The 26,273-nt window shown below is 36.8% G+C and overlaps 1 long non-coding RNA gene across 2 annotated transcripts in view; it reads right to left on the reverse strand.

The window, feature by feature from the left end:
* Positions 1 to 16,085, reverse strand: part of LOC123609560 — a 57,434-nt gene extending 41,349 nt beyond the window's left edge. For both annotated transcript variants that reach the window (XR_006717824.1, XR_006717823.1), the window contains exon 1: positions 15,883 to 16,085. This is a non-coding gene — a long non-coding RNA (uncharacterized LOC123609560). The remainder of the gene's footprint in view (positions 1 to 15,882) is intronic.
* Between the last annotated feature and the right edge of the window lie 10,188 nt (positions 16,086 to 26,273).

Genomic DNA, 26,273 nt, shown 5'->3' on the forward strand with positions numbered 1-26,273 from the left:
TGAATATTTACTCTGAGAAACATTTGTCTTCCCTGATCACATTACTTCTGCCAAAACCACCATCCAGTCTTACAAAACATCTACTATTCCACATAGAATTGCTTCTAACCACAGAACTCATATTTCAGCAACTGAAATATGGCAATCATCCCATGCTTAGGGAATTTACTTGTCTTATCATGTTCCTTATCCCTCTAAATCAGGTGACCTGAGTCCATAGTGAAAACCATTTTTAATGTTACATTCATTCGTTTGAAGGTAGCCCATCTTACTTCTCTGGCTCATTACGAGATTTTTCTCTTTATTTTTTTTTTTGTTTTCAGCATTTCCATATTATATTTCTAGGTGTGGATTTCTTTTTATTTGCTTTGCTCTGTATTTTTGGCCTTTGAATTTGCATATTGTTATCTTCTATCTATTCCAGGAATTCAACAGCCATTATCTTTATATATTTTTTTTTTAATTTTTTAATGTTTATTTATTTTTGAGAGAGAGACAGATTGTGAGTGGGGGAGGAGCAGAGAGAGAGGGAGACACAGAATCCGATGCAGGCTCCAGGCTCTGAGCTGTCAGCACAGAGCCCAACACAGGGCTTGATCCCAAGGACTGTGAGATCACATTCTGAGCCCAAGTCGGATGCTTAACTGACTAAGCTACCCAGGTACCCTGCCATTGACTTTTTAAATATTGTCTCTTCCCCATACTTTTTCTTCTACACCTCTTGGACTTCAATTAAATATATGTTAGATCTTTCTATTTTATCTTCTATGTTTTTTGCTTTCCCTCTCCTGTTTTCTTTTTTTCCTCTCACTACTGAATTTTTCATAGTGTCTCCTGACTCTGTTGTTGTTTTGCTATTGTTGTTGTTATTCTTCATGCATTTCTGAAAATCATTTTAAATCTATTGGAATAAAGTGGAGTATAAAACGTAATTCTCCAGGGCGCCTGGATGGCTCAGTCGGTTGAGCATCTGACTTCGACTCAGGTCATGATCTCGTGATCTGTGAGTCCGAGCCCTGCGTTGGGCGCTGTGCTGATAGCTTAGAGCCTAGAGCCTGCTTTGGATTCTGTGTCTCCCTCTCTCTCTGCCCCTCCCCTGCTCATGCTCTCTCTCTCTCTCTCTCTCTCTCTCTCTGTCAAAAATATATAAACATTAAAATTTTTTTTAAAAGCAATTCTCCACATTTCCATGTTTCACTGTATTTTCCAAATTATTATTGCATTCTCTGTATTTCTGTGAATTTTAACTGAAAAGTAATGAAGATAAAAAGGACAAAAAGGCAGCAGCTTAAAGATGGCAGTGTCAGCCTATTCATACATATAAATATTGAAGTAAAGCAAAACAGATCAGAAATAGCAAAAAGGAAGCAGTAACTTGAGATATGACAATGTTATCAATAATATGAGTAGGGCAGGAAAATTAATAAAAAATATGGATCAGAAAGTGCTAAAAAGGAACAAACAGCTGGAAACATGGGAATTTGATCTCACTCAGTGTACAGTGAGTGATACAACTTTTACATATTTGTTCAACAGTAATTGAGTCAGAAAAAAATTAAAATGGATGTTCTGTTTTTAAAATTTTACAATTACAGCATCTGTGATGGTTTATGTTGTGCATTCCCTCATTTCCTGCCAAGTGCTTATTTGAATCATCGACAATCTGCTGCTACCTGATAACAATAGCAATGGGTGATAGCACACTGAGTACAGTAGACGATGTAAACACATTCAACAGATAATAATGATGTAAGAACATGTGTTCTTTTAAATTATTATAACAGATACTTCTTCTTAATAATCAGTAACATGCTTGAGGTATGTTTTCATGAGCACTGAGAAAAAAGAACTCTTCTTGACCTTGCCTTTAGCATTTTCCCCTCATATTAAAGCAAAATAGTATAGTGGTTAAATGTACTTTTTGGGCTGACTGAAATGGTTAGATATTTAAAATCTATTGTTTACTATACACGTTATTTCACTTCTTTAAGCTCTAGCTACTTAACTGGCAAAATGAAAATAAAATGTTCACTTATGTTATAGATATCATTGTGTTCCCCTAATGAGAAAATGCATAAAAAGCACTTAGTATGAGTTCTTGACACCTAGTAAATGTTGCGAGGATTGTAGGCTATCACTATGATCTCCTGGTGGGGCTGGCTTCCAGGTAAGGATATATCCGTATGGAAGGAAACACTGAATTTTACTCATGGTAAAAGAGACTAGGGAGCCCAAGGACTTTCAAGGTTACAAATGTTTTGAGGTCCCCGAATATCTAAGGATGCCACATGCCTAGGGCTACAGGAGAATCCGGGTCCTATCTCACACCACACTTGAATCTTTCCCCCAACCCAGCAATTTCATTCAGGGCTGCATAATACTCGAGCTTCCACATAAAACAAAAATGAAGCAAAACTTACGATTATGGTGGGGTGGGGAGTGGAAAACCAGGCAAACCAAGAAACAGACTCTTAATTGTAAAGAACACACTGATGGTTACCAGTGGTGAGGAGGTGGGGGGATGAGTGAAACAGGTCATGGGGATTAAGGAGTACACTTGTTGTGATGAGTACCAGGTGCTGTATGCAAGGGTTGAATCAGTAAATTGTACATCTGAAACTAATATTACACTATGTTAACTAACTGGAATTTAAATAAAAACTCATTAAAAAAAGAAGCATACTAAAAGATCTGTATGCTTGAAAACAAATAGAAGAGAGCAGGATATAGTAGAAATTCTGGAAAATGGGCAAGTGAGTAAAATCAAGAATGCTTCTATAGGAGGGATGGAAAACAATACAGAACAAAAACATTTTAAGACTTTGTGCTGATAGAGGAAACTGGTGATAAGTTTCGAAACTGGATATTGAAATACATGGACAGGGGCACCTGATTGACTCAGTTGGTTAAGCACCTGACTTCAGCTCAGGTCATAATCTCGCAGCTCATGAGTTCAAGTCCCATATCAGGTTCTGTGCTGACAGCACGGAACCCACTTAGGATCCTCTGTCTTCCTCTCTTTCTGCCCCTCCCCAGCTTCTGCTTTCTCTGTCTGTCTCTCTCTCTCCTTTTCCCTCTGAAAAATAAGTAAACATTAAATAAATGATTAAATAAATAAATAAATAAATAAATAAATAAAATACATTGACAGTGTCTACCGGTAGAGTTAGGTTGTATGCATACATGAGAAGAGGGTGTGTAGGAGAAAGAAATAGGATATATAATCACCTCTAGGCTTGTTAATAAGAGTGCCTATTTTTCCTGTAATTTGAGGGACTAATGTAAAAGATCATAATAAATATAATGGCTTCACAGATTATTGAATAATATGTCATCTCACTGTGTCCCTCCTATCTATAAATAAAGAAGGCTCCATATAGGCATAGGGATAATAAAAGTACTATCAAGGAAATTGTAATAGATTTTTCTGGTTCATCAACTATACTGAATAGTTGAGTCAAATTTAGATCAGTCCCAATCTGCCCCTGAGTTAAGATGACTGTAAGGTTTTTTTTAATTTTTTAATTTTTTTGTTTTTTGGTTCAAAAAGGTGATTTTCTTGATGCACGGGGACAGGACCCATGGGCAGGAAGAACTTCCTGTAAGGTCATTTTCAACATAAGGTTTAAATAAAAAATTAAAGTTTAAGTCTATAGAAATTATCACAATAGCTTATTTACTTAAGCCAGTCAATGGAAATGTTGCTAAATTTATAAAATTTTAAAACTTTTGAAGGATTTTTAAATTAACGTAAGTAAAGAGCAAATGTCTCCTATCAGAGAAACTCTCAACAAATAGAAATTTTTGAAAATGATTACAGGTATACAATATAAGGACTTTTTTTCTCTTCACTAGATTAACATGTTATCTCCAAACTTCTTAATATTCATATATTTCAAACTTATAAAAGTTAGGTTATATGTGTGGAGGCATGAGTATCATACACTTGTAGGTGAGGAAATGACCATGCATTTACATTAGACTCCCCCCCAAAAATATTTCACCATCAAAATAGAGGCTTCATTACTTCTGAAAAATGAAGCAAATTTTAGTATTTAATAATAATAAAATAGAAGATATTCCTCTTAAAGTATCAACTTAGGTCATATATATAATATTAACTCCATAATTACTTCATAATTTCTTAGTGGAAATATTCTTCATTTCTAGTTGAAGGCTATGTATTAATGAAATTGGCATCACAGTAGCCCCACTAAATATTAATTAAAATGGCCAGAACAAAAATCAGAAAGAAAAGCTAACTTACAAAAAAGTAAGAAATTAGCAAAATCAAAGCCATGCAGAAAAGCTGCTGATAGCAGTGAAGACTGAAGAGAAAGCAACAAGGAAAATTTAACCTCTGTAGGTCTTGGTCAGGTACACAGTCCTCTGAAAATAAGTTAAACATTCTGAGGGACTGGACCAATTGTCTCTTGTTTGGAAAGTCAAAATTTGGAAGCATAGGAATCTTGAAAATGTATTGTTGAGTCCCATTTGACTCCCAAGAATGGCAGAAACAGGAAATATATATAGATATGCCATCTTTGCAAAAAGTATATTTCAATGTGGAAAGATTGAGAATAAAAAGTGCAAACAGTTCTTTGGCTGATGATTTTAGAAATAAATGCAAAACTTCCTTATAAAGAACTCTTAAAATATAAGAATTCACTACTGGCCAGAAATAGCACCTGAACTTTGAGAGTATAGATATACCTATAAGATAGTAATATCCATAAAACTATTCAAATAATTCTATATTGTTTATTTCTGCTCTTATCTTTATTATTTCTCTTGTTCTGCTGGGTTTGGGGTGTCTTTGCTGCTCTGCTTCTATTTCCTTTAGGTGTGTTGTTAGATTTTGAATTTGGGATTTTTCTTGTTTCTTGAGATAGGCCTGAATTGCAATGTATTTTCCTCTCAGGACTGCCTTCGCTGCATCCCAAAGTGTTAGGATTGTTGTATTTTCATTTTCATTTGTTTCCATATATTTTTTAATTTCTTCTCTAATTGCCTGGTTGGCCTTTTGTAGCAATGTGGATGGAACTGGAGAGTGTTATGCTAAGTGAAATAAGTCACACAGAGAAAGATAGATACCATATGTTTTCACTCTTATGTGGATCCTGAGAAACTTAACAGAAGACCATGGGGGAGGGGAAGGAAAAAAAAAGTTAGAGAGGGAGAGAGCCAAACCATAAGAGGCTCTTGAAAACTAGAACAATCTGAGGGTTGATGGGGGGTGAGAGGGAGGAGAGGGTGGGTGATGGGTATTGAAGAGGACACCTGTTGGGATGAGCACTGGGTGTTGTATGGAAACCAATTTGACAATAAATTTCATATTAAAAAAATAAGAAAAAAGTATTCAAATAAAATTTAAGCATGTTGGCTTACCCCAATCCTTTAGCACCTCTTTACACTATCCTTCAACAGATAAGTGATCTATTAAGAGTGGGTGACATGAATTCAGCAGAGTCACAAGATATAAAATCAATGTACAAAAATCTGTTGCATTTCCATACACCAATAATGAAGGTGAATACAAAGAAATAAAGGAATCAATACCATTTATAATTGCACTGAAAACCATAAAATACCTAGGAAAAAACCTGATCAAAGATGTAAAAGATCTGAATGCTAAAAATCATAGAAAACTTATGAAAGAAATTGAAGAAGACACAAAGAAATGGAAAAGCATGCTCATGGATTGGAAGAACAAATGTTGTTAAAATGCAAAAATTCCTTATAAAGAACTCTTAAAATACAAGAATTCACCAGAATTAACCAGAAATAGCACCTGAACTTTGAGAGTGTAGATATAAGATAGTAATATCCATAAAAGTATTCAAATACTACCCAAAGCAATCCTTACCTGCATTCTTCACAGAGCTGGAACAAGCAATTCTGAAATTTGTGTGGAACCAGAAAAGACCCCAAATAGCCAAAGCAATATTGAAAAGGAAAACCAAAGCTGGAGGCATCACAATTCCAGACTTCAAGCTGTATTAAAAAGCTGTAATCATCAAGACAGTATGGTATTGGCACAAAAACAGACACAAAGATCAATGGGACAGAATAAAGAACCCAAAAATGGACCCACAAATTTATGGCCAACTAATCCTTGACAAAGCAGGAAAGAAAATCCAATGGAAAAAAGACAGTCTCTTCAGGAACGGGTGTTGGGAAAACTGGACAACTGGACAGCAGAAGAATGAAACTGGACCACTTTCTTACACCATTCACAAAAATAAACTCAAAATGGATGAAAGACCTAAATGTAAGACAGGAAACCATCAAAATCCTAGAGAAGAAAACAGGCAACAACCTCTCTGGTCTCAGCCACAGTAACTGCTTAGTAGACATGTCTCTGAAGGGAAACAAAAGCAAAAAATGAACTTTTGGGACCTCATCAAGACAAAAACCTTCTGCAAAGAAAAGGAAACAGTCAACAAAACTAAAAGGCAACTGATGGAATGGAAGAAGATATTTGCAAATGACATATAAGATAAGGTGTCAGTATCCAAAATCTATACAGAACTTATCAAACTCAGCACTCAAAAAACAAGTAATCCAATGAAGAAATGAACAAAAGACATAAGCAGACACTTTTCAAAAGAAGAAATCCAGATGGCTAACACATGAAAAAATGTTCAACATTACTCATCATGAGGGAAATACAGATCAAAACCACTATGAGATACCACCTCACACCTGTCAGAATGGCTAAAATTAACAACACCAGAAACTATAGGTGTTGGTGAGGATGCAGAGAAAGAACACTTTTGCATTGTTGGTAGGAATGCAAACTTGTGCAGCCACTCTGAAGAACAGTACAGAGGTTTCTCAAAAAATTAAAAATAGAGCTACCCTATAACCCAGCAATTGCACTACTAAGTATTCATCCAAAGGATACAAAAATGATGATTTGAAGGGGCATATGTACCTCAATGTTTATAGCAGCACTATCAACAATAGCCAAATTATGGAAAGATCCCAAATGTCCATTGACTGATGAATGGACAAAGAAGATGTGACCTATATATACAATGGAATACTACTCGGTGATCAAAAAGAATGAAATCTTGCCATTTGCAACAACGTGAATGGAACTAGAATGTATTATGCTAAGCAAAATAATTCAGTCAGAGAAAGAAAAATATATGATTTCACTCATATGTGGAATTTAAGAAACGAAACAGATGAATATAGGGGAAGGGAAGGAAAAAAGATAAAAACAGTGGAAGGAGAACCTTAAGAGTCTCTTAAATACAGAGAACAAACTGAAGGTTGCTGGAGAGGTGTTGGGTGGGATGATGGACATTAAGGAGGGCACTTTTGGGGATGAGCACTGGGTGTTATATGTAAGTGATGAATCACTAAATTCTACTCCTGAAATCATTATTACACTATATGTTAACTACCTTGGGTTTAAATAACATTTTAAAAAAAGAAATTAAAAAAAAAAAAGAATGGGTGACATTTGGGAGCCTAGGTCGCTCAGTTGATTAAGCATCTGACTTTGGCTCAGGCCATGATCTCATGGTTCATGAGTTAGAGCCCTACCTTGGGCTCTGCTATCAGTGTGGAGCCCACTTTGCATCCTCTGTCTCCCTCTGCTCCTCCCCTGCTTACATGCATGAGCTTTCTTTTCTCTTTCTCAAAAATAAACATTTTAAAAAATTAATATAATAATAATAATAAAGAATGGGTGACATTTTAACATGAGTATGAACAAGAAAGGAACCAGCAAGGAAATGGGAAGAAGGGACTTGCCAAAAAAAAAAAAAAAAAAGGAAAATGAAGAATATAAACCATAAAAATATGCCTATGAAGTAGATAAAAATGCAAATAATTCTTTATAAAGTGAACATTCTCTCTGAAAACTGGTGAAATAAGAGCTATAGAAGCTCAATGAAGACATAAGACTATTGAAAACATCCAAAATTCACTCAGAAAAGAATATAAGTCAAACTATTTCAATTAAAAGAAGTATTCAGTAACATTTTTATATACCAGGTCAATGTAAAAAATACATTCCTATAAACTAACAATCAGATAATATAGTCTTTTAAGTCATATATAGCACATATATGAAATAAATCTAACCAAGGATAACTGAAGCAAATCCTTTATATGTAGATATGCTATCTGAAAATGTATTGGAATATTTTAAAAAAAGACCAAAATAAATATAGATGAGAGATATATATTGTTTATAAATGGTAAGACTCAATACTGTGATGACAGAAATGTTCACTAAATTTATCTATAATTTTAATCACATATTTTTTGTAGAATACAAGATAATCCTAAATTTGATATGGGGTGGTTTAAGCATCTTGAATGATCTGGACAATTCTGAGTAGAAAAAGTATAAGAAAATAATGTGTACTATTGAAAATCAAGAAATATTATAAAGTTGTACTAAATTAGTGAGTATTGATGCAAGGTAGACAAATAGATCAGAATAGACAGCTGACAGAAATATCTATACATATTATACATGTTAAATATATATAATACATATAAGAATTTTATAAATGAAATAGCACGAGAATTCAATGAGATTTATGAGAAAAAAATTAGAGTCCTATTTTATACCATTTACAGAAATAAGTTAAAGGAATAGAATATTCAAAACCAAGAAGGGAAATATAAGAGATTATTTTTAAGAATTAAAATTAGGAATTTTAAAAATAAGACTCAGAATTTACTGAATTTGTTAATTAGTTACAACAGTTTTCAGTTGACCTTTAGGATTTCCTACATAGATCATATCATCTGCAAATAAACACACTTTTATTTCTTTCTTTGTGATTTCGATGCCTTTTTATTTCATTATCTTGTCTGATTGCTGTAGCTAGGACTTTCAGGACTATGTTAAATATGAGTGGTGATAGTGGACACTCTTGTCTTATTCCCGATCTTAAAGGAAAAGCTTTCAACCTTTCACCATTGAGTATGATATAGCTGTGGGTATATGATATAAGTCCTTTATGATATAGCTGTGGGTATGTGATATAAGGAATTACATTCCTTTTATACCCAACTTCTTGAAGGTTTTTATAATGAAAGGATGTCATATTTTGTCCAATGTTTTTTCTACATCTATTGAGATTGTTGTTTGGTCTTTATCTTTCAATTAATGTGGTGTACCACATTTATTGATTTGCATATGTTGCATCGCAGGGATAAATCCCACTTAACCATGGTGTATGTGCTGTTGAATTTGGGGAATGTAAATTGGTTCAGCCACCATCTAAAACAGTATGGAGGTTCCTCAAAAAATTAAAAATAGAATGATCATATGATTCAGCAATCCCACCTTTAGTTATATACCCAAAGGAAGTGAAAACAGGATTAACAGAAAGATATATGCATTCCTATGTTTACTTCAGCATTACTGATAATAGCCAAGATATGGAAACAACCTGAGTATTCATCAATGGATGAATGTATAGAAAAAATATTATACTTATATAGGTGTATATATGTGTATATGTATATATATAAGTATTATTCAACCATGAGAAAGAAAGTAATCCTGCTATTTGCAACAACATGGATAAACCTTAAGGGCACTATCCTAAGTAAAACAAGTCAGACAAAGAAAGAAAAATACTGAATGATCTCACATATGAAATCTAAAAAAAGCCAAATTTATAGAAATAGAGAGTATAATGGTGGTTACCAGGGGCTGAGATGTGGAGGAATTGGGGAGGTGTTGGCCCAAGAATACAAACTTACAGTTATGAGTGAATTCTTTTTTTTTTTTTTTTAATTTTTTTTTTTCAACGTTTATTTATTTTTGGGACAGAGAGAGACAGAGCATGAACGGAGGAGGGGCAGAGAGAGAGGGAGACACAGAATTGGAAACAGGCTCCAGGCTCTGAGCCATCAGCCCAGAGCCTGACGCGGGGCTCGAACTCACGGACCGCGAGATCGTGACCTGGCTGAAGTCGGACGCTTAACCGACTGCGCCACCCAGGCGCCCCATGAGTGAATTCTTGAGATCTAATGTACAGTATTGCGATTATAGTTACCAATACTGTGTTATATACTTTAAAGTTAGTAAAAGACTAGATCTTAAATGTTTTCACTACAAAAAGGAAATAATAACTATGTGAGGTAATGAAGGTATTAGTTAACACTATGGTGGTAATCATATTGTAATATATACATGTATCAAATCAACATGCTGTACACCTTAAACTAACACAGTTTTATGTCAATTATGTCTCCATTTTTAAAAAATCTCAAATCATAAAAAGATCAATAAACCTATCTCAATAAAATTTTAAATTTCTATATGACAAACAATACCATACACAAAATAAAAAAGCAAGCTCTTGACTGGAACAAGATGTTTAAAAATATAACTGTCAAAGAATTAATATTAAAGTATTTTTTAAAGAAATAGAATAATGAAAAGCAAGCAATCTAAAGAGAATGATCAAAGTATGTAAAAATACAATTCATAATAAAGAAGAGCCAAATAGCCAATGAAAAAAATTTTAAGGGTTCAGATGCACGTTGAAATTCTATTCCACATCAGTCAGAACAGACAAAAAATACGTCTAATAACAAGTATCTGTAAGTATGTGAAGGAACAGATTCTCATACCCTGATGATGGAAATGGAAGTTGGTATAAACTCTTTGGAGAATTATTTGGTTATATTTATTAAAGTTAGTATATGCATACCATATGACTAGCAATTCTGCTACAATGTATCTGCATTTAGGAAAATCCTCACAAAGAAAGTATTTACTAGGATATTCATAGCAACACTGCTAATAATAGCCAAAAAAATTGATAAATCCCATTTGTCTTTCTATAGGGTACAGAATAAACTTTTTTTACAGTGGAAAACTATGCAGTAGTTAAAATATAATAAATGATTCTCATTGTATTACCATCAGTAGCTCTCTAAAAGTAATTTTGGTCTTAAAAGTCAAATTGTTGAAAGAAGCAGTGTAATACCATTTTTTAAATTCTTGATTCAAAAAATAATTTCTTATCTTGTTTATAAAGACAAATATTTATGGTCGTAGTTCAAGAACATTCAAAGACAGGAACTGTGATAATATCAGGGTAGTAATAAACTTGTGAGGCACAGCAAAGGAGAACATGTGTTGTCAACATTTAATTTCTCAAAAAGAAATCTGAAGCAAATATGTCAAAATATTAACAACTAATTTAAGGGTTACATGTATATTTGCTAACATATTAGCCTCTGTATTTATGCACTTTGTTGTGTATTTATAACTTATTTTCAAATAAACATTAGAAAGATTTTGCCACAAAAGGGTCAAATTCTTGACCCAAAATATCTTTCTGGAATCAAAGAACTTAAAGAAAATGTCTTGTTCTCTTTGATCTATAAAAAGGAGAGATACACGGGCTTAGGAAGAAACTGATAGGTAATGGAAGGGGATTAAAAATGACCTGACATCCTTGCCACTTTGACATACTGGTAACCAATGTGCTGATGTTGCTTCCAACTTGTTGGGGCTCTGCACAGTTTACTTGCTCCTTTTGGTCAGTATCTTCTCATCCTCGTGTGCTCTTAAGCATTTGGAAGACAACACAAAATCCTTTAAAAATTTTTTAAATTTCAGTATCGTTGACACACAATGTTACATTAGTTTCAGGTGTACAACATAAGTGATAAATTCCGCCATGCTCCCTAAAAGTATGATACAAGAAAAGAAAAACTAAATGAATAAAAACATCATCCCTGTGGGGAAGCTCTGCAAACCTGAAAGCCACAGTGAAGTAAATCTCCACGTGTAGCCTGTAGTAGTGACATTTTATCACAGTTTTAGAAAATGTCTGATTTCTAGCAATGTTAGTGCCTTGGACTCCTATAACCGTTGGTTGACTTAGGCCACCAATATCCTTGTGATAATATGTGAACATAAAAAGTAAAGAAAAAATTTTAAATGACCAGATAGATGTCAAAAATCAAATGCAAGAAAGGGCACCTGGGTGGTTTAGTCGGTTAAGCATCTCACTCTTGATTTCAGCTCAGGTCATGATCTCATGGTTCATGGGTTCAGTCTCCACATTTGGATCTGCACTGTGTGGAGCCTCCTTGGGAGTCTCTCTCTGCCCCTCCCCTGCTCGTGCTCTCTCTCAAAACAAGTAAATAAACTTTAGGGGAAAAAAAGTAGCAGAACATATAAAAAAATGTACATTTTTTTCAATTGCTGACCATATTTGTTGTTTTCACTTTTCTCTCTTCAAAGAAATTTTAGATAACTTATCTACGAAAAGTAAGTAAAAGTCATTGGTTGGACTTGATCTTGGCCCTGGTGGGAGCCTCCCATGGTTTGAAAGCAACATTTCAAAATACTGTTTTTCAAATTCAAATGGAGATATTTCAATTGCTAATTTAAAACTTGTAAAAAGAAATACCCCAACTTTCATATTCAAACATTTAAATTGGCTGCTGTTAAGAATATTTATGTACAGGAATTAGAAAGGTAATTTGCATTTGCAGGATAATAAATAAAGTATCACCCCTTTAAGTGTTTATTTTCATCATGTAACTGCTCCCATTTCACTATTATTACCCTCTTCCTCTTTGGCTTGTACGTGTGTGTGCTTCCACATGAAAAACTTAAGAACGAATTGGTTATTAGGCAACACACCTGGATGAATGACCATTGGTTTACATTCAGCCGGTTGTCCCCATCATTAAGTGAGGAAAATAACCCTGGCATTGGTGGTGGTGTTGAATCAGCTGGTTAACAGAAAAAGCCAGAAAAAGCTTTGCAAAAGAAACAATTTTTTTCATTTTCAAAAGAAAGCTACATCTTTTTAAGTAATAGAAGAAATGCCTTTAAATCTACAGGTGGGATGAGTCATTCAGGCTTTCTTTTTACAAACTAGTCTGAAGAATAAGTAAAATCAATCACCAAAGTTAGAGACACTTTGGTCTTTTTTCTGGGCGTGAGCCACCCATCTCCAAATCTTTTCAAGGACTCAATTTTTGGAGTGAGTTTTAGAGAGAGCTGATTAGAGGGTATAGAAAAAGGAGAAATATGCCAATTGTTTTGAGCTAAAATGTGTTTATTCTGGAAGGGGAATTGTTATTTCAGTAAAAATCTGAAATAATATTACTAATAAGACTTTAAATGAAGTACAGAAAAAGGTAGAGGGGGTAAATTAGCATTCTTATCCTTATGTATCTTTTTGTGTGTGTTCATATTTCTTACCGGAAAACATTTCTGCTAAATGTTATCTCATATCTGTAAAATTTTTAAATTTTAATTATTAGGTTGTAATTACCAATGGAAAAAAAATAATTTGTTAACTCCATGAAAGACTAAATATCTCTTATTTCGAAATTTATCTTCAACAAAGCAAAAACTGTCTGAAATTTCACTGTCAGTAATTCACTCTGCCATCTTATTTATTTTATAAACGTAATTCTTAATGTTGTCCCTTAAAGTTCCTCCATCAGAATCACGTATTTCAGTTCACTGAAATCATCTAGTCATCCACGTTACAGACCTTTGAGCTTTTCTTTTTAATCACTTCATCTTTGTGATATACTATACTTCCAAACTCCAAGAATTATTCTCTCTTCTCCATCCCGATTTTCATGACCCAATTCAGGCTTCTTAAAAATGCTTAGATGGGGAAGTCTTGGTTAAGTGTCCAACTCTTGATTTTGGCTCAGGTCATGGTCTCATGGTTCGTGAGTTCAAGCCCCACACGGGGCCCTGCGCTAACAGAGCAGAGGGTACTTGGGGATTTTCTGTTTCCCTCTCTCTCTGCCCCTCCCCTGTTTGCACTGCCTCTCTCTCTGAAAATAAATAAACTTAAAAAAAATTTCTTTAATGCTCAGATGGATCACAATATAATTATCTCACAACGATTCTTTTGCTTGCCAGACTATCCTCTTTTTTTAATTCAATAATACATTATATATATATATATATATATATATATATATATATATATATATAATATACTTTATGGTCAAATATGCTGCTTCCAAACTGTCCATCTACCATGGACTTAATCAGGACATCTTGGAATTAAGGAAAAAAGAAAATAACAACAACAACAACAACAGTTAAAAAGACAGATGGTTCCTGATGTTACCCACAGAATAAAAATTTCAAAATCCTCACTGAGTGATTGAAGATGGTATGGAAAGAACATTGGTTTTGCATTGTTGTTCTAGTATTTATTAGCTTTTTAATCTTATAGAAATTATTCAAATTCTCAGTGTTAATTTCTTTATAAAGGCTAATAATACCTACCCAAGAAAGTTGCTGTCTTAGTAAAATAATACCATGCACATGAAACTGTTAGTAGAGCAGAAAATCTAGAATATATTTTTCTCAATATATTCCCAAACTGCTTTTTAGATCCTCCTGCCAGGCCCAACCCCTTGCAATCTGAGCTCTAACATTCCAATTTCCCACGAATATGTGTACACCTGTATCTCATTTCTTTTGCCTGGAATTCGTCCCTCTCTTAGGTTTCTTCACTCAGCTAGCTCCTGCTCATCTTTCAAGACTTACATCAGGTATTACCTCTCCTGGGACAATCTCCCTCAGCCATCTGCACTTCCCAATCAGAAGAGATTTCTGAGTCCTCTGGGCTGACAACACCACATTTCTGTGTTTTCACATGGTTTTTTGTCAAGAACTATAAAGGATGTGAATTTGTATCTACTCTCAAGCTGACAAGTTAGTCTGTCACACTTTCATGCTGGCAGAAGACAAGAGAATCCTGTACCAGAGACAACAGACTATTAAGCAACAGCAAGCAGCAAGAGTTGGTTTTCCTTGCTCTCCAAGTCCCACGGTATTGAGGCGGAAGGGGCTCAGGTAGGTGCAGAGCACGCAGTGGAATCCTGAGCTTAGAGAATCTGCATCTGTTAATGAGCTGGGAACAAATCTGCCAATGTTTGCCTCACCTTTCTTTTACTGGACAATACTTGGCTCTGCAAGGAGAGGCTAATTTTAAGCCTTTCACTCTACAAAAATATGTGAAAAGGTAAACTAGAATGAAAGAGCAAGTAGTTCTGCTTGCAAATTTGCAGAAACATGAAAGACTTATGGGACTCACTCCCAACACTTTCATGGGAACTTCCCCTTTGTTTCCAAGTTGGTGGTAGAGAAGGAGGATATACACACATTGGACATTGTCCTATTCCCAGTAGGACCCAGTGTCCACAAAACAGACATCTGCTGTATGTTTCAGAATAGAAAATCTCCAAAGAGGAGCAAATCAAGTTGATAATCCAAAGTAGGTAAGGTAAGCCCAAGTTCTAGAATAGTTTCAAATATACATTTTTTCTCTTTAACACAAGTGATTATAAATTATTTAACTATAGATTTTTGACTTTTGTAGGGCTTCTGATGTAAATAAAATCACAAAGCCCTACAAATTTTCTTTGTTTTTGGTTGGAAAAGTACAAGTCTTAGAGTTACCAAAAATTCATCTAAAAGCTATAAAGAGTAGCTATATCTTAACGGGTATATTCTGTGAGCCTCACCTTTTATCTACCTCATTAATCTTCATACCAACCATGTGAGGAAATGTCTATGTCCCAAAGTTTTGGACTGAGTGGTTAAGTGGCTTACACAAAGTGACAGGACTAATAAGTAGAGGACATATGTTCTCTTGAACCCAGTCTTTTTGGTTCCAAATTCTATAAACTAAACTTTCTCATGCAAATTCTCCTCTAAGCTTTACTCCTCATAACTCCACTGGTAGCTGAGACTGCGGGACTCTGTGACTTGGAGCTAATTCTGGAGGTTGGCCCACACTCAGGTCTGTGAGTGACTACATGGATAGTGCTAAGCAATAAGCAGTAGCCACCAAGTGCAGATGGAAGAGCAGTAAGTCTCACTTCACCTACCTTCCAATTTGGGGTGACATCTGTCCGTAGGTATACTGGAACACAGTGGTTCTCTTTTCACTCTTGGGAAAGGCGGAAGAGCCTCTCTTTGGTAGAAGAGATGGGACCACTTAGAAATGCAGAACAATTTTATAAAGACTCCTATTAGCATTTCTATTTCTCAGATTAGCATTGTCCACAAAGCCTCAGATGGTTTCTTTCAATCATCCATTCATTCGTCTCCTCATCTAGTCAACAAATATTAGTGGCAAGCCAATGAAGTGCCAGATAACTCTACACAATAAAGAGAGGACTCAGTGTAATGGAAGGAATGTGAACTTTGAAATCAGACAGAGCTTAGTTGGATCCCTGCCTCTACCACTTGTAAGATAAATTTTCTAACCTATCTGAGCTTCTGTTTCATTGCATGTAAAGTGAAAATAATAATCCCCCTTTCTACAAATGTATAAAGATAAAACCAAAGAACTGTATCAGTTGCCTAGCAGAATGCCCAAACAAGAACGTTATCTCCTTCCTTCCTCATTCAGACACTATAAGACTATGATGTATTATGTGCTACTCCTGGGAGACTAATGGATAACATAGATAAAGAAAAAATTTGTCTCAGATAACTCAAATATTTAATTTTAGATAAAGCTGTCTTGCAAACTGGATTTGGATTTTGGACCATAAAAGGAAGAAGCTAATATGCCTAGGAATGCCATTAAAGGAACAGCAAACCCTTATGCTCAGTGCATTTTTTTTACAGAGGAAATTCAAAGTTTGGCTTCAAAGTTTTAAAAGTTGGATTATCTGTGGCTGTTGGACAAATTGGGTGGAGCACCCAGAGGTGATCAGCAGACTATTCTCTAAGTTGACTAATACTCCAAAGGAGACAAACCTGTAGAAATTCTGTAAAACATAGGTGATGAAAAAACTATGGTTTTTGTTGAAGCTAAGAAAAAAAAAAGCAGATTTTATTGCAACTTTTCTTGTTTAAGAGAAGAGTAGCAACTAAAAGTACTGATAGTGATCTGGAACAGAGAGAGAGAGAGAGAGAGAGAGAGAGAGAGAGAGAAAGAGAGCAAGCTCTTAGGGATTTTCACTGGGAAAGTGCCAGTCCCAGCTACTTTGGTAGCTGGCAGAGAGCTGGATATTGAAAATGTTCAATATGTTATCAATTTTTGTATTCCTTCCACTAGTGAAGAAAGTGTTCTTTGAATTTGGTGTACTGGTCATTGAGGGAACACTGGCAGAGCAGTTTCCTTTTTTTGCTCAGATAACCATCAGCTTGGCATCTAGTGAGAGTACTGTTGAATCTCAGCAGAAGGCTCCTGCCTTGAGTGCATATGTCCTGGCTTCCGTGACAGTATAAGAGGAAATGTGTTTGCATCAGTTAATACTCAAAAGAATTATCGGGGTGCCTGGGTGGCTCAGTCGGTTAAGCTTCTGACTTTGGCTCAAGCCATGATCTCACGGTCCATGAGTTCGAGCCCCGTGTCAGGCTCTGTGCTGACAGCTCAGAGCCTGGAGCCTGCTTCGGATTCTGTGCTTCCCTTTCTCTCTGACCCTCCCCCGTTCATGCTTTGTCTCTCTCTGTCTCAAAAATAAATAAACATTAAAAAACAATTTTTTTAAAAGAATTATCAAGGCAAGAGCGTTTTTAACATACAGAATCTTTTCCACAAGCTCCCAATCCAGTATGATGATGACGAGACAGGATTAAAGTTAGAACATTGAAGTTTGTGCTATAATTTTATTGCGGAAAAACAGTTTTGATTTTTGAACTTTTAACACAAATGTGAAACCTAATATTCTTGTGTCTCCTGTCCTTCTATTCTCACTCCTACTCTTTAAGAAATAAATCCTGGGGTGCCTGGGTGGCTCAGTCGGTTGAGCGTCCGACTTCGGCTCAGGTCATGATCTCACGGTCTGTGAGTTCTAGCCCCGTGTCGGGCTCTGTGCTGACAGCTCAGAGCCTGGAGCCTGCTTCGGATTCTGTGTCTCCCTCTCTCTCTTCCCCTCCCCTGTTCATGTTCTATCTCTCTCTGTCTCAAAAATAAATAAAAACATTAAAAAACTTAAAAAAAAGGAAATAAATCCTTACTGATTAGTTAATGTGAGATGCCAAAAATAGCAGTGTTGCAGTTACCGATGCAAATGACATGAACTACAAAGATGAAAGCATTCTAAAAGCCTTGCAAAAAAATAAATACCTTTAAGGAATTTATAGTTTATTTGGACAGAGAATAAAGACTAACCGGAATAGAAGACAAAATATTCTTCAGGCCATAAAACAGAAAGAAAGTTGGTACAATGGGAATATAAAGGAAAAGCTACTTCCAGACTGTGATACTGAGAATTTCATCAATGTGAACTTGCCCTTCCTAAGTCAGTAGTAGTGACCTATGAGATGGTTTTCCTTCTAAGCAGTTTGATTGCCCCCTTTTGTTTTTTTCACTGGCTGCAGCATGATTAGAGACACAGAGAGGAAAGGGTCAGATGGAATCAAGAAAAGGCGCAACTCGAGAATCAACTTTTTTTTGCCCTTTCCAGAGAGGATAGTATTGACATCAGTTCTCCACCCACATCTCTACCCTGTGACTTTGCCCAGCCTATCTGTGGCATTTGTCTAATCTTTTGTAAAGAGTCTGATGGTGTGCCCTCGAAACCCATATATGAGTGAAAGCCACATACGGCTCTGCCAAGCATAGCTCATCTCTTAACATCTTTCCTTGGTGCTGTCAGTTTACCCTGGTGGCAGTGCAAGTCCTTTGAAAATGGAACAGCTTTTGCTTCTACTTTTACATGAGTTATCAATAATTTGTTTTCCAATTCTTATTCTTTCTGCTCCACCCTTTTTCCTTTTTAAGGTAGCAGAATTTTATTTTACTCTTTTATTTTGAAATAATTATAGATCCACAAGTAGCTGCAGTGTAACCTTTAACTCGTTCTCCCACTGCTTCCATCTTTCATAATTATAGTATCAAAAGGAGGACTTTGGCATTAATACAATGTATGTGTATAAAGGTAGCACATTTTTAGATTTTTACTTTCTTTATTGCTTTTTCTTTTTTTTTTTTTTAATTTATTTTTGAGAGAGAGAGAGAGAGAGACAGAGTGTGAGCAGGGTAGGGGCAGAGGGGGAGGGAGACACAGAATCCGAAGAAGGCTCCAGGCTCTGAGCTGTCAGCACAGAGCCCCACGTGGGGCTCCAACTCACAAACCACGAGATCATGACCTGAGCCGAAGTCAAGTTGCTTAACCGACTAAGCCACTCAGGCGCCCCTTTTTATTGCTTTTTTTTTTAAATTCTTCTTGTGAGACTCACAGTTTCTTGCTGTGATTAACCTCCAAGTTGGGCTGACAGTGTGCAGAAGTCAAAATGATGCCAAGTGTGTCCTGTGTCAATTTTTCTTCGGGCACAAGTTTTCCAAGATAAATATGTCTCAAATGTCAGGAATCCTTTCTATATAAACTTTGGCAAGACAGTTAAAACACACACAGTGCATGTAGGAAATGTGGTTTGCTTAGGAAAATCTCAAAATAAGATATTTGGTTACTGTATTGCATTTTAATTGTTGTTAGAGCCAATAACTATAGTTTATACTAACTTTATTTTACTGTATTGTGGTTACTTTAGGCTACTTTATTGTGGAATGCTTTGCAGTTAATAAAGTGTCTGTATATCTACATTTTCATTTCCCTTTTAAATTACATTATATTGAAAAGTATATTTTTTTCCCATTTGACAAATATAAAACTGTGGCTTACAGACAGTGGGAAAAAATGGATGGAATGGATGGAATTCAGTGCTATGAGAAAATCGTCCACTTAAAATAAGAGCATTTACCAATTCTATTTTCATCTGAATATCAGCAATGTGGTTAAAAACTAAGGTGGAGTTTAAGTAAACTACCTTATCCCTGTTACAAGAGCAGGCTATAGTAGCAACTTTTGATTTATAGGTAAAATTTCACACTCTAACTAGAGACCAAGAAGTAATTAAGAAAGACCGTTGTTATGGACTGAATGTTTGTGTGTCTCACAAATTCATATATTAAGCCCCAGCCCTCAGTGTGGTGGTATCTGGAGGTGGGGACTTTAGGAGGGGATTAAGGTTAGATGATGTCATGCTGGTAGGGCTGTCATGATGAGACGAGCGCCCTCATAAGAAGAGACACTGAGGGAGCTTCCCCCATCTACCACCACCAGGTGGTGACATAGCAAGAAGGTGGCCATCTACAAACCAAGAAGAGACCCCCTAACAGAGAGTTGTTACTAAAACTTGGTCATGCTGGCACCTTGATCTCAGACTTCCAGCCTCCAGAACTGTGAGGATGTAAAGTTCTGTTGTTTAAGCCCCCCAGTCGATGGTATTTTGTTTTGGCAGCCCAATCTGATTAAAACAAACTTAGGCTTTGGAATAGTTGTCTCCAAATTTCTATACTCTAAAGCTCACTAAAAAACTCAGGAACTTAACTAAACATGGATTGAAAAATGACCAGCAAACTTGAAAGTGTGGTCACCTCCTGAGATAGAAATTAAGCATGAGAGGGCAAATGCTCTCATTTTGTTCAATATATTTTGTATACTGTTCAAATATTTGAGTATTTTACAGTTAATGTACTTATGTAATTCTAAACCAAAAAGTTGGCATTTTCAGTGCCTTAATTTGTGTGTGTGATAATGCATTTTGTTCTTCAAGTTGTGGCAGAAAAAACAGGTGAAAAAAGTTAGCAAATTCAGTCTGTAACCTTCATATGATTTTGAGGCAGCTACTCAAGCCAAAAATGTTACCTTAACCTTCCTTACCCTCATGCCATCACTATTAAAAAATCTGAGCCACCTGCTCTTACCTGAACTATGGTAATATTTAGGGCTATCTGTAGAGGATTGCAGGGTCTGGGAAAAGTCACACTCTGTACTCCTCTCCAATATTTTTATTAAGAATAAATATTTGTAAGTCATTTTCAAGAATAGCATCAAGGGGAAAACCAAGCTAAATAACACAGTATAAACACAGGTTTGTACAAATATGAGTGCTGAGTTGTACAGCCAAGCAGGCAGCCCCAGATCTGGATTGAAATGTCATAGATCATTTTCAGAATCACTGACATCTCATTCCAGGGATAGCTGCAAAGTTGTTGCAGCTGATTCTCTACAGCAAAGAGGCCAAGAACACAGTCAGCTTTGACTTAAAAAAAATTGTTCTTTTTCTAAAACATGCTCATGTAGTATGTCCTAGGCATAGTATAGTAGACATAGACATTATAGTATAATGTCCCAGGCACTAGACTAGTGTTGGGTGAAGAGCATGGGACAAGCAGAGGGGGTACACAGTCTAATGATTCTCAATATACATTTCTCCAAAGGACTCTCTTAAGTCACAAGAGGCTGGAAAATTTAGTTGTCTGATAAGCATGCATGAGTGGAAAAAGAAGTAAGAGTGTGAAAAGGGAAAACACATATCAAGGTTCAGAGGCAGGCTAAGGGTCAAAAGCAGAACTATGAGTCTGAACCAAAGTAAATCCAAGGCATCCATTCTATCCACCAATCTATTTCAGATACCACTAACCAAAAGTCTGCTAAGCATAGGCATCTCGCTATCTGCTGTGGGGAATGCAGATATGAAAACCATAGGTCCTGCCTTCAAAGGGCTTACTTACAGACTAATGAGGAAGATAGTATAATCAAACAATCCTGACATAGATCAGCATGCATTAAATGTCATAACAAAATTTAAGTCAAGGGCCAAGAATCCCATGGGAGTGAGGTAGAACTTCTGGCTAGGCAATCCAAGAAGTCATAATGGAAGAAGGTTTATTTGAATAAAGAGAATGATTTTAACAGGAATGAAACTGTGGAACACCAGAGGAAGGGTTTTGGGGCTGTGCCACTGGCAGAATCAAGGACATAAAATCAGTCAAGAGGAAGATGGGGGCATTCAGTGCCTTAGGACTTGTGAGAGTCCACCAACCCAGAAATGGGGTATTCAAATGATCTTCAACAGATCTTGAGGCAAGTGGGCTGTATAGGTTATTTGTCAACCTAAGTCCTCCTACGATATTGTCTTTATCTGATTTGTAACTTGGGAGGAACCTGGGTGGCTCAATCAGTTAGGCATCTGACTTGATTTCAGCTCAGGTCATGATCTCACAGTTGTGAGATCAAGCCCCGAGTACAGCTCCACTGTGGAGCCTGCTTAAGATTCTCTCTCTCCCTTTCCCTCTGACCCTCCTTTCTCTCTTTCTCTCTCTCTCTCTCTCTCTCTCTCTCAAAAAAAAAAAAAAAAGAGTTATGGTTTGTAAATTGGATTTCTACATAAATTTTATTTGGGGAAAACAAGGCTCTACTCACTAAAAATATTTTAAAGTCTGAAAAATCACTGAACTAGTGCATTGGTTATGTATGGAATGAGAGAAATATGCTCAGAAGAACTTTCAGTCCAGATCCTGGGAGGCATTAAATGCCCCAGAGAATGTCATTTATATGGTAATATAAAACTCTGCAGTAGGTTAAGCCTACAAGACTTAGTTAGGAGTTACATTAGCAAACATCTGTTGTGACTTGAGCAGGCTCTTAGGGGTCTCACTCCTACACAGCTTATGAACTCACTTTCCCTCATAAGCAATGTTCTCTCTGAAGACTTTAGATAGATCTGTTTTCTCTCCATCCTTTCTCACCTTTCCAGTTATGTTTGGTTCCAGTGATGGTCAAACACCCTTGTAAACCAACTCTTCAAGTTTACTTGGCTGAGGCACCCATATAGACTCTTCCTAGCGGCTTGCGTATCCCTACCCTGGCACTCCACCTCCACTCTTATATCTCACAGAACTTCTGTCTTTCCAGACTCAGGTCCACTTTTCAGTTCAAGGGAGTGATCAAGCCCCCATTGCTGTCCTGTCCTGTGGACTGTAGGATCTCTCCACCACCCTTCTTTCAAGCCACAGCTGACACAAGAAAAGAGAGGTCAAGTTCTTTCCTCCTCTATGTCCTTAGGACCCTAGGTCTTCTCTTTCTTGGCAGTCTTGCAGCAAACTGGACCCACATCGTTTTCTGCCTAGGTGACCATCCAAAACAGAAGCTCCTCTGGTCATCTAACTCTTTCTTCTTTGTCCCTTCCTAATGTTTAAATGTTATGACAGGATGTTACAATGGCACTCTTCCTGCCTGTTTCCAACCAAGGTACTGACACATTATATATTATAATTGAAAGTCAGTATGAGACAGATTCCCACATGCAAATTTTGCAAAGGAAATGTATTGGAATCATTACACAACGTCTGTAACTCTCAACCAGATCAAGGATATCAGGAGGCACTAGAGTGTGGGGAGAGAAGACTGGTGAGGAGATTTTTCTTAGAGCCAGCTATGATCCTGCTGGGAACCTCACTCCTACCTTAAGTTGTGTGCTGAGGGCTTCTGTGGGATCATGTAGAAAGTTTTGAAATATGTCTTGTGTAGCTCGGAGATGTAGTATACAGATACCTGACTCTTGGAAGAGAAAACTAAAAAGTGCTGTCACAGCAAGCAGAACTGGCAGCCTGGATTTTGGCCTGTACTCACAGAATTTGTCAGGAGCTAAGGTGGCCAAAGACTACCACAATTTTTTTTAAACAGACCTCTCAATGAGAGGTAGGCACCATATTCCTTCCCCTTAAACTTAGATAAGTTCTGTGACTACTTTGACAATAAAATACAGTGGACACGACTTTCAATGCCAATTTCTGGTCCACTTCCTCTCTTTAAAAAATTCTTTCTGGGAACCCTGAACTACCATGTAATAAGTTTGGCCCTGAGACTACCACGCTAGAGAAGCCATGGGTATCCACTCTGGACAACCACCAATTTCCTAGCCAATACCAACCAAACCATCAAACATTTAAGTCTTGGGCATTGCACACCAGTCTGTCTTCTAGCTAAATATCACTGACTGACTTCCACCAATGCCACATGGAGCAGAAGAAGTGCCCAGTTGAACCCTTCCTGAATTCCTGGTGTAAAAATTCCTGAAATATAATAAAATAGTTGCAGTTTCAAGCCACTAAATTGTGGCGTAATTTGTTACACAGCAGTAGATAACTAGAACAGAGGCAAAGAAATGTTTCCCGTGCTACTATAGGGGCCTCCCAGATAAGAGTTGCAGCACAGTGGTAGCACTTGGGTAAGGGTTATGCCTAGAGCTGAGTCCTATCTAAAATGCCTTCCTATAGAGATGCTCGTGGACCCAAGCATCAGGAAGCTGGAGGTGAACACCAAATTGCTCAGGGCTATGGGGGGAGTTGAAAGTGGCCACCCAGAATGAAATTTGTCTGCTCTGGTCAAGGGAATTGCAGTTCAATGATCTTTCATGGAAAAACCCATGAAAGTATCCCAGGGGAGAAGCCTTACATGACCTCTAGACCAGAGAATGCAGCTTGCAGTAAACTGAAAAAAAAAAAAAAAAAAAAGTCTGTTTCCTATTGATCTCTTTCCTCCCAGAGGTGGCCATTTTTTTTCCCCTTGTCTCTATCTTCTGTGTTATTTTTCATAAAAAGGAAAACCATAAAGTAGAACATAGAAATATGTTCTATAAGCCTGTTGTTCAAGTCAGACTCACAAACTGGTAAGTTCACAGTTCTTACCAAAGTATTTATTTAGACACATTTTGCTGTGGGTCTCCTGTGTAAAAACTGGATGAGGTTTTTCTTTCACCTTGTTCTATGTTCTTAGAGCTTGGCTTTGTAGTCAATGAGAATATTCTCTCTGGTCTCTGCCAGCCAGAAGATGCATGTACCAGCTTATATTTGGCATCCAGTTGAACAGACTGGGATTCAAAGACATGAAGTCACAAGCAGCACTGACCATGCAGCTCTCAGGAAAATTTGTCATAAGGAGACCCAGTCCATAATGAGCCTTTGATTTCTCAACCTTCATTATCTTGCTAGTACTGGAAAAGTCCCATTCCAGTAGCACCTGTTTAGTGACATGGATAGCAAACCTGTGACTGCAGACATCCCATGGTCTCATGGGAAACAGGCGCCATTTTCTCTACATCATTCTTACCACTTGTGACAGTGAAGGTCTTTGCTTTCTTAGGCTAACTTCCTAGATCTTATGAGGGCCCTATCTTTTGCAACCTCTTTTGGGATACTTCTTGCATCCCTTGTTAAGTTATAAAAGAGCTTAATGGTTTGAGTCACTATTGAGATTAACGTAAGATACTATTCATCAATGACCAGAAGAAGGATCCTTTGGAAAAATCTTCTCTACTTAGGGGGAAAAATGGAGATATCTTCCTAAATAGTTATCTTATTGCTACCTATGGAAAGACCAAATTAAAAGGCCAGAAGAAGGATCCCTTGGAAAATCTTTTATACCTAGGGAAAAAATTGGAGATATCTTCCTAAATAATCATCTTGTTGCTACCTATGGAAAGACCAAATTAAAAGTGGATACAAAGGAGTATAATGGCTAGCCATTATGGACTCCCTTCACAAGATGAGAGGATAGAAATGAGATTTAGACAAAAATAAAGTCCACATTCAACATAGATTCCCCTTCTTAAAATCTGTCTCCGTCTCATCAACAAATTCCTTTAACTCCCCAAACTCCTCCACCTTCCCCAGAAAATCACTTAAAGCACCCAGCTGACTATTTTAGCTTCCCTCTTCCTACAGGATTTACAGACAGCACTTCAGCCTGTTTTCTAAGGCCGGAGTATACAGCTTACTCATGTAAATGCTGGAAGCCAGGAAGTGAATATAGCAGAAGTACCCAGGATGGACAGTAAGGCTCACTTTGCTGGGCTCTATAATAAGGTTATCCCATCTTCAGGCCTTCCTGTACAATGTCCTTTGTGGATGTGTCCTGCCTCCCTTCCCCGCCAGCCCCTGCCCGCAAAGAATTCATGTCCCTTGGACAGCAACAGATGTTTCAAAGTATGAAGCTTTTTGCCTCCACTTTCAGAAGATCCTATCAAACTTAGAAAGGGATTAGAATGATTAGTGGCCATTCATAACTCTACACAAAAGGACATTGATTGTCTGTTGAGGGATGTTCTTCCCACCCAGACATCACCATAGAGGCAATGGTGAACTGATCTAAGGTTCACTGTGTCTGTGTTAAATGCTTTATACAGACCTTTCAGAGGCATACTACACTGAACCCTGGAGCTCCAGAACATAGAAATCTTTTAATTTCTGCCTCGCTAGGAAATTTTCTCCCTGATATAAAAGTTCTAAGCAATACAATGGAAACAGCTATGCAATTCTTTGAGGACAGCTTGCAGGAATTCAAGAAAAAGGAGTTAAAATCAACAATGTACTGACTGCCTATTTCCACTGGCTAGTGGGGGGAAAAAAATGAAAAGGACTATCATTTTAACCAAAAGGGAAAAACAGCATGCCCTTTTGAGTTGTTTTACTCAA

The sequence above is a fragment of the Leopardus geoffroyi genome, chromosome A1 (genome assembly GCF_018350155.1).
Source record: "Leopardus geoffroyi isolate Oge1 chromosome A1, O.geoffroyi_Oge1_pat1.0, whole genome shotgun sequence".
Lineage (NCBI taxonomy): Eukaryota > Metazoa > Chordata > Mammalia > Carnivora > Felidae > Leopardus > Leopardus geoffroyi.